Source organism: Saccopteryx bilineata, chromosome 4 (genome assembly GCF_036850765.1).
Source record: "Saccopteryx bilineata isolate mSacBil1 chromosome 4, mSacBil1_pri_phased_curated, whole genome shotgun sequence".
Taxonomy (NCBI): domain Eukaryota; kingdom Metazoa; phylum Chordata; class Mammalia; order Chiroptera; family Emballonuridae; genus Saccopteryx; species Saccopteryx bilineata.
The window spans coordinates 226,832,406-226,842,074 of record NC_089493.1 but is presented as its reverse complement, the minus strand read 5'-3'; the positions used below and the strand labels follow the sequence as shown (position 1 = coordinate 226,842,074).

Genomic DNA, 9,669 nt, shown 5'->3' with positions numbered 1-9,669 from the left:
TGTTGGGAAAATTGGACAGCTACCTGTAAAAAAAATGAAACTAGACCACCAACTTACACCATTCACAAAAATAAACTCAAAATGGATAAAACATTTAAATGTAAGCCAAAAACCATAAGTACTTAGAAGAAAACATAGGCAGTAAGTTCCCGGACATCTCTCGCAGCAATATATTTGCCAATTTATCTCCACAGGCAAGTGAAATAAAAGACAGTATAAACAAATGGGATTATATCAAACTAAAAACCTTCTGCACAGCGAAAGACAATAAGAACAGAATAAAAAGACAAACTACACAATGGGAGAATATATTTGACAATACGTCTGATAAGTGATTAATAACCAAAATTTATAAAGAAGTTGTAAAACAATACCTGGAAGACAAACAATCCAGTCAAAAATTGGGTGAAAGAAATGAATAGACACTTCTCCAAAGAGGACATACAGATGGCCAATAGGCATATGAAAAAATGCTCAACATCACTAATCATTAGAGAAATGCAAATTAAAACTACAATGAGATATCACCTCATACCAGTCAGAATGAAGCTCATCAACAAAACAACACAGAATAAGTGCTGGCGAGGATGTGGAGAAAAGGCAACCCTCCTGAACTGCGTGAAGACTGGTGCAGCCACTGTGGAAAACAGTATGGAGATTCCTCAAAAATTTAAAATCAAACTGCCTTTTGACTCAGCTATACCACTTTTAGGAATATACCCCAAGAACACCATAGCACTGTTTGAAAAAAAGAAATGCACCCCCATGTTTATGGCAGCATTGTTCACAATAGAGAAGATCTGGAAACAGCCCAAGTGTCCATCAGTGGACGAGTGGATTAAAAAGCTTTGGTACATATACACTATGGAATACTACTCAGCCATAAGAAATGATGACATCAGATCATTTACAATAACATGGATGGACCTTGATAACATTATACTGAGCTAAATAAGTAAATCAGAAAAAACTAAGAACTATATGATTCCATATATAGGTGGGACATAAAAATGAGACTCAGAGACATGGACAAGAGTGTGGGGGTTACGGGGATGGGGGGAGGAGAGGGAAGGGGTTGAAGGAGGGGGAGGGGCACAAAGAAAACCAGTTAGAAGGTGACAGAAGACAATTGGACTTTGGATGATGGGAATGCAGCATAATCAAAAGTCAAAATAACCTAGAGATGTTTTCTCTGAACATATGTACCCTGATTTATCAATGTTACCCCATTAAAATTAATAAAGAAAATGTTAAGTAGAAAATTATTTTCTTAGTTGTAATGGGGACCAAAAACAGGAGTTTAATATTCAAACAAATAAAGTTAAAGATTCTATGTAGAATGGAGTGGTTGTGACTAACCAAGACTAAGATTCATGAATCAAATATAAAATGACAACTAAAATGAGTGAATCAAATACAAAAATAATCTATTAAAGGCATCTCAGAAATTCTGAAGCTAAAAAACAAGAAGACTTAATATTCTGACTTAACATGGAGATTATGTAATAATTTATATATTTGGTTAGTCAAAAAGGCGACAAGAAAAGAGAAGAAAGTGGTGTGTAAAACAGTTGACTCAAATGAAAAGTAAATAAGATGGCAGCTATAAACAGAACCATATAGTAATTATGTTAACATGTCAAAGGACTTAAAACTCCAAGTAGAAGATTAAGATGATCAGATTAGTTAAAACAAACAAACACTAAAACTTAACTATCTGCTTCTTGTAAATAAAAAACAAAAGAAATAAATTATTTGAAAACATTTTCAACCATTAACAAGTCATGGTATAGCTATAAGACAAAGTAAACATTAATAAAAATTCATTTGTGGACATAAAGTAGGACATTTACTAGTGACAAAAGGGTCCAATAACTAGAAAGGTATAAAGCCCAAATTTTCATAAATGTCCCAACTAGTCTGACAGAGACACTAGCATTTTATAATTTACATGAGAAATGGGAAATTTTGTTTATCAAGCAGATGCTATATTCATACTCTCAGCTCTGTGTCCTGTATGTTGTGCTCTCTGTTGTTAAATATAACATTTTTAAGTACGCAACTCGAACTGTGGAGACCTTTACTATGAACACTGTAGTAGGATTTCTGGAAGGACTTGTAATAAATAGTGGTAATGAGCCATTAGCACTTAAGTAACCTTTAAGTTGTTAACTGCTGTTTTTGAAAACTGTACAGTGGTACCTTGAGATACAAATAGACCAACATACAAATTTTTTAAGATACAAGCTGTGACTTGGTCCGTATTTTTGTTCAAGATCTGAATGAAATTCTGAGATACGAGTTGTGATTTGGGAAGCTGCCGCTAGTTGGCGTGTTCATATACGGGTCCAGTATTGGCAGTTTGATATACGAGTTGACTGACTTACGAGCTCGGTTACAGAATAAATTAAATTTGTATCTCAAGGTACTACGGCATTTGTATTTTATCACAGTTTAACAATGAACGGTTGTATGTGGTTTATTCTGAAAAAATTTCTACACCTGCCTTCCCTTCTCCCATCCCACAATTCCTGTAGCCCTTCACCAACCATTTTAGTGGCTTACACTGCCTTTTTTTTTTTTTTTTTTTTTTTTGTATTTTTCTGAAGCTGGAAACGGGGAGAGACAGACAGACTCTCGCCTGCGCCCGACCGGGATCCACCCGGCACGCCCACCAGGGGCGAGGCTCTGCCCACCAGGGGGCGATGCTCTGCCCCTCTGGGGCGTCACTCTGCCCCGACCAGAGCCACTCTAGGGCCTGGGGCAGAGGCCAAGGAGCCATCCCCAGCGCCCTGGGCCAACTTTGCTCCAATGGAGCCTCGGCTGCGAGAGGGGAAGAGAGAGACAGAGAGGAAGGAGGGGGTGGGGGTGGAGAAGCAAATGGGCGCTGGCCAGGAATTGAACCTGGGTCCCCTGCACGCCAGGCCGACGCTCTACCGCTGAGCCAACCGGCCAGGGCTACACTGCTTTTTTTTTCTCACTTGGCTTTTATTATTTTTTGATGACCTTTTTTTCTTTGTAAGTGTTAAAAACTGCAGATACATTTGAAGGTATAGTATATTCTTTTCCAACCCATTCTCTTCCCTCTTTTCCCAGAATTAACTACTACCATATATTTTATGCTTATTATTCTCTTACAAATATTTCTGATTTTGCTCTCTATCTATATATTCCATAAAAATATATACTATGGTTTTATAAAAGTATTTTTGTTATAACCTTGTAATACCATAATATTGCATTTTGTAGCATTATTTTCAGTTTCATCAAGATATATTGATATTGATATATAACATCACAAAGTTTAAAGTGGACAATGTGTTGATTCTATACAGTTGTATATTACAAAATGATTACTCTAGCTTTAGCTACACCTCTATCAAGTCACATAATTACCCTTTCCATTTTGTGGTGAGAACATTTAACACTTACTTTGCACCTTTCAACTATGTAATATAGTATTAGCTGAAATCCTTATGGTATGCTTAGAGCTGCAGAACTTATTAATATTGTGACTAGATGTTTATACCATTTGACCAGTATCTCTCCATTTTGCTCAACTCCTAGGCCTGCCACCACTCTACTGCCTATGAGTTTAGCTTTCTTAGATTCCACATATAAGTGACATCATAGAGTATTTGTCGTTTTTTCTGACTTATTTAATTTAGCATAAAACCCTCAATTAATCTATCTACCTATATATATCTACATCATTTATATATTATATCTATATCTATATCTATCTATATCTATATCATTTATATTTCTACATCTATATCATCTATATCTATATTTATATTATCTATCTTATCTATATCTATCTATCTATATTTATCTATATCTATTTACCTAACTACCTACCTACCTACCTCTATCTATCTATTCCATATCTTAGCTATTGTGAATAATGCTGCAATAAACATGGGAATTCAGATATCTGTTTGAGATCCTGTTTCATTTCCTTTGGATGTATACCTAGAAGTGGGATTGCTGAATCATAAGACAATTTTATTTTTAATTTTTTTTTTTTGTATTTTTCTGAAGTTGGAAACTGGAAGGCAGTCAGACAGACTCCCTCATGTGCCCGACTGGGATCCACCTGGCATGCCCACCAGGGAGCGATGCTCCGCCCATCTGGGCCGTTGCTCTATTGCACCAGAGCCATTCTAGCACCCGAGGCAGAGGCCACAGAGCCATCCTCAGCGCCCGGGCCAACTTTGCTCCAATGGAGCCTTGGCTGCGGGAGGGGAAGAGAGAGACAGAGAGGAAAGAGAGGGGAAAGGGTGGAGAAGCAGATGGGTGCTTCTCCTGTGTGTCTTGGCCGGGAATCGAACCCAGGACTCCTGTACACCAGGCCCACGCTCTACCACTGAGCCAACTGGCCAGTGCCTTATTTTTAATTTTTTGAGGAACCTTCATACTGTTTTTCATAGCGGCTATACCAAATTTACATTTCCACGAACAGTTCACAAAGGTTTCATTTTCTCCACATCCTCAGCAATACTTGTTATCTCTTCATTTTTTGATGATAGCCATTCTAACAGATGTGAGGTGAGATCTCATTGTGGTTTTGATTTGCATTTTCCTGATGATTAGTCATGTTGAGTAACTTATCATATACCTGTTGGCCATCTGTAAGTCTTTGGGAAAATATTTATTCAGTTTTTCTGCCCATTTGAAAAATCAAATTGCTTTTTTTGCTATCAAAATTATATAAGCTCTTTATATATTTTGGATATTAACTTCTTATCAGATATATGCTTTGCAAATATTTTTTCTTATTCCATAGAATGCCTTTTCATTTTATAATGTTTTCAATTAAAAATGAGCAGAGACACTGAAAGCTTTTTAGTTTGATGTAATCTCACTTGTTTATTTTTGCTTTTGTTGTCTTTGCTTTTGATGCCATTAATTGAGGGAAAATAAGAAAAAGCCTGAATTTCAAATGCTTTCTTCATTACATTTGCCTTTGTGAAAGAAAACTTAATTTTTTTCTATATCAATTACTTGGATAATATACATATTACAATATATATATAATATTTGCTACTAATATTGCAATACCAATCATTGCAAAAAATAATTATAATAATTTGTTTGGTTATGCTGTCAGATGTGTTCCATTAAGATTCTAAAAAAGAAAGGCCTGGAAACAATTTCAGAATAAATGATATATTATGAATGTCATTAATAACGGTGAGAATTCAAAACTAATTGAGTTGTAAAGACACGGTTTTCTCCTTTTATGGGCAAAGTATAAAACTTTGTGGTGCTTCACCAGATGCACGTTAATCCCGTTACTGTACACATTAAAGATTAGAAATTTGTTTCTGTTAGCACATAAGCACCTGCAAAGGCACAGCAAAGGCTTTGTGTTGTTTATCTGTGGGAGTCCCTCCCCTCACAGAACAGCTGCTTGACATGGAGCCCAAAATATGGCTCCCTTGTGTTTTGAAAAAGATGGTGTCTCCACTGAACAGACAGGCACACAATAAAGTGCTTTTTGGCTTGGTGTTGCTTTGGCTGAATGACAGATTTTCACTGTTGAAAAATGGATTTATACAACCTGCTCTGTATCACATACTGAAAACTCTGTTCGAGATTCGTAGGTTGACATACTGCCTAGTTCTTACTTCAGTTTCTATGGAAAACATGACACTCAAAGTGATTCTGTTCTTATTGACCAAATTGAGATTTTTCCTTCCAAGGATACAGTTGTTTCATTTCTCAGTGATTTATATTGTTATGTGGTCTACAGTACTGCTTTACAGAGCTATTTCTACATATGCAGTTTTATTTTGACTATCTTGAGATAATAAATTGGCTCTCATGGAACCGAGAGGATTTAATATCCTGAAAGACCTGGTCAAGTTGAGAACAACTTCATGGATTTAGTGGGTAGATGTTTCAGAACCTGTCTTTTAAAGTAGTGCATTGAGCTCTTTGTAAAAGCATTAAAGAAGTGGAAAGCTTTATTCATCATATTAATTTTGTTCATAATTTCTGATTCCTACTTTAAAAAATATGGAGAGGATATCCATTAAAGGCATAGATGTGTTTTTAGAAGAAATTTTTATACTTTTTTTCCTCAAACTTCTAATAACTGGTAGAATTAATAAGTGCCATATATATAACTATCTCTAAAGCTTAAATTACTTATATTATGATTCTAGCATTGTCAGCTAAAATATAGAAAATGCAGTTAAATTTTAATTTCAGATAAATAAATATTTTTTAGTATAAGTATGTCTAAATATTATATTTTTATCTGTGAAATATAACCACCCTATTCTCTGACATTTAAATTTTTTTTTTAGCGAGAAAGAAAGAGCAAGACAGACAGACAGGAAGACAGAAAGAGAGAGAGAGAGAGATGAGAAGAATTAACTTGTAGTTGTGACACTTCAGTTGTTCATTGCTTGCTTCTCATATGTGCTTTGATTGGGGGGCTCCAGCCAAGCCAGTGAACTTTGGCTTAAGCAAGCGACCTTGGGATTCAAGCCAGTAACCTTTGAGCTCAAGCCAGTGACCATAAGGTCTAGTCTATGATCCCATGATCAAGCTGTTGACCCACACTGAAGCTGTTTACCCTGTTCTCAAGCTGGTGAGCTCACGCTCAAATCGGCAACCTCTGAATTTCAAACCTTGGTTTTCAGCATCTAGGTCTACATTCTGTGCCACCATTGGTCTCTGACACTATTTTAATGAAAGATAGTTTGAGTATTAATGGTTTAAAGATTGAGAAGATTTCATGTATGTTCAATAAGACCTATTTAGTTTGCTATTGAGACAAACAAAATTATGTCTCAAGAAAAACTTTAAAATTTTGGTCAGGTCTTTCATTTTGTTTGTCTTGTACATTAAAGCTTCCAATCTACATTATTTAGCATCTCACACTAGTAGTTTATGGGACCATCATAAAAAAATATAGACATGGTTGTTTTAGGCAATTTGATATAAGTTCAAATTCTTCAACATATACATATTTCTTCATTTCATATATGTATATTGTTGCAAGGTTTATGAAATCAACTCCCGTGTTAGTACATGCCTTTTCTTTTCACACATTAATGATAATAAAAGTTATTATTATTACTAAGAAGATAATCTATTACACAGATCTGGAATCAGTGAACCTGAGTTTTAACCCAGCTCTAACATATTGTAACTGTGCAACATTGGAGGAGTTACTTAAGCTCTCAATGCCTTTGTTCTATCTTGTTAAAAAGGAATAACAATGGTGCCCACCTCATAGATTTGCTTTGAGGATTTACTATGTTAATGTGAACCAAGCTCACAGACCAGAATGAGACATATAGTCAATGCTACATAAGTATTTATTGATGTTGATAATTTTGTTTGCTTTCTATGTCATTATTTTCACAAATATTACTACATTTAATCTTTATAACAATCATCTAAAGTTAATCTTTTTAATATATTTAATAATGAATCTATTCTGTCATCGTTGCCACCAGTGTGTACTCTATGCAGTTCACCAAGGGGTCCTCACATGAGATTTAGGCTGAGGTGAAGAACTGGCTCCTTTCCAAACATGACCCTCAGAAGAAGGTGGAACTTTGTCACTGGATGAGGGACTCATGGGCCTGTCTATCTGTCCTGACTTCCAAAAGGGTCTGAAGGAATGACCCTATGCATACTCATGCATAAGCTGTGGCCGGGCTCAATCCCCAAGGTCAACTACTCCATGCAAAACTGGCACTAGCTCGAAAACCTCTCCAACTTCACCAGTGCCATGGCCACTACAGTAGGAACTCCCTGGACCTGCTCGAGGCCAGTGACCTGTGTGAGAGTGGGGATGTGATGCAGGTGTAGGTGTCTTCTGGCTCTGTCAGGGAAGGCCAAGACAAAGGGGCTTCAGAGAGGTGTGCATATTGGCATTAAGTACTTGGAGAAGCAGGAGTGGAACTTCGATACGCCACCATGAGGGTGGTCCAATCTTTGTGTTCCCGTTGGGTACCAAAGAGTGTGCCAGTAGTCAGACATGACAGCATATGGTACGAGAAGGCATCTGTATGACCCCAACAACCATATCCTGCTATCCATGAATCACTCAGTCATCAGCCTGCAAATGGGCACCAACAAGTGTGCCAGCCAGATGGGCCTGACGACTCCCGGGGACCTGGTGGCACATCTATGACACCAGGCTGGAGACTGACAAGTGTGAAAACTCTATTTCTCTGCAGATGGGCTACAGGTAGGGTGCCAACTAGAGCAGCTGGGCCTTTGGTCTGAGCCAGCAGATGTAAATCCCCAAGTACTGCCCACAAGGCCCAGTGGCCATCGGGCTCCAAGGTCCATCAGTGACTGTCTAAGTGCAGAGAAGGCCTCTGAGTGTCCCCCTACTACCAAGAGGAGGCAGGTTACTGGGGCCTCCTTGCAGGTGTCTCTTCATATCATCACCCCTCTGGGATTTCCAGTTCTTCTGTGTATTCGTCTTGTTTTTCTATGTGTTCAAGCGCTTCCAGCTGAAGGTCTACAAAGGTCAGGTACTGATGCACGTAGGGTGGGGTCCCTGCCAGGGCACACCCAGGTAGAAAATTTCTCAGCTGGCTTTAAGCCCAGGCTGGGAAGGGAAGAAGAACCCTGTGCAGGGAAGGAAACTGGCCCCAAACAGCTGCAGGTTGCTTCTGCTCCTCTTCTCTTTTCTCTGCTAATCAGTTTGTGCTTTCTGTACCCACAGAAGTTTCAGGCAATTTTAACAAAAGTAATTTTTTTCAGGGGAATGGGATGGGAATGGTGGAGGGAGGTTCTGGGGCATAAGTCCCCTGGGAATGGGCCAGGCCACAGTCTCCAGATATTTTAGGCATTGTGAGGGACTGGATTTCCCGCAGAATCCTCCGAGGAGGACAGTGAGGAAACTGAGGCCCAGACAAGACAATGGAGTTCTGAGTGGTTGAAGCAAAGCCTATCTCCCCCATTCATACTTGTCCCCTCTCCCCCACCAAGTACTGCACAGGGACACCCCCTACCTCCCACAGGACACCCTCCCCGAAACCAGCCCCACCAAGGAACCTTGGGACCAAGAGATAATTTGAAATATCAACTGTGGATCAAGGGAATAAAACCTTTTTTAGGAAAACAAAACAAAACAAAAACTAATGCTATGTAACTTGCCTAGTTAATAGAGCCAGGAATCAAGCCCAGTGCTTTTACTCTCTCTCTCTCTCTCTCTCTCTCCCTCTCTTTCTCTCTCTCTCTCCCTCTCTCATCCCCAGGATGTGAGTGGGTTTTTGGTAGAACATGTTCTACTTAGGGCCTAACTAAATCTATATAATGAAGCTCATTTAATAGGGAATAGGGTTGGCTAATTCTGCCTGTTTCTTCCTTTTGTCTAGGCAAAGTCAATGAAATCACAGGACACATAGTTTTTGTTGGTTGTATTAATTAAGTAATCACATTTGCAATTCTGTTAGTTTGAAAAGTGCTGAGACTTCTCTTGATTATAAGGATCCTTAATAGTTCTCATTTGGCTGGGGCTTCTTTTGACTATGTCCCAATTTGCTTCTCCACCCATGGGTACATGCTTGTCAGCATGAATGCACATATATGCACACACACATGAATGTTAAACTTGTTGTTCAAGTTTGTGAGAAACTGATTACAAATTATCTGATGACATCCTAGATTTCAAGAAAACAACAAAAG

General features: G+C 38.2%; 1 pseudogene; it reads left to right on the top strand.

Annotated features, from left to right (window-relative positions):
• Positions 1–543: 543 nt before the first annotated feature.
• On the top strand, positions 544–8,493 carry LOC136335651 (calponin-2 pseudogene; annotated as a pseudogene).
• The last annotated feature ends 1,176 nt before the right edge of the window (positions 8,494–9,669 follow it).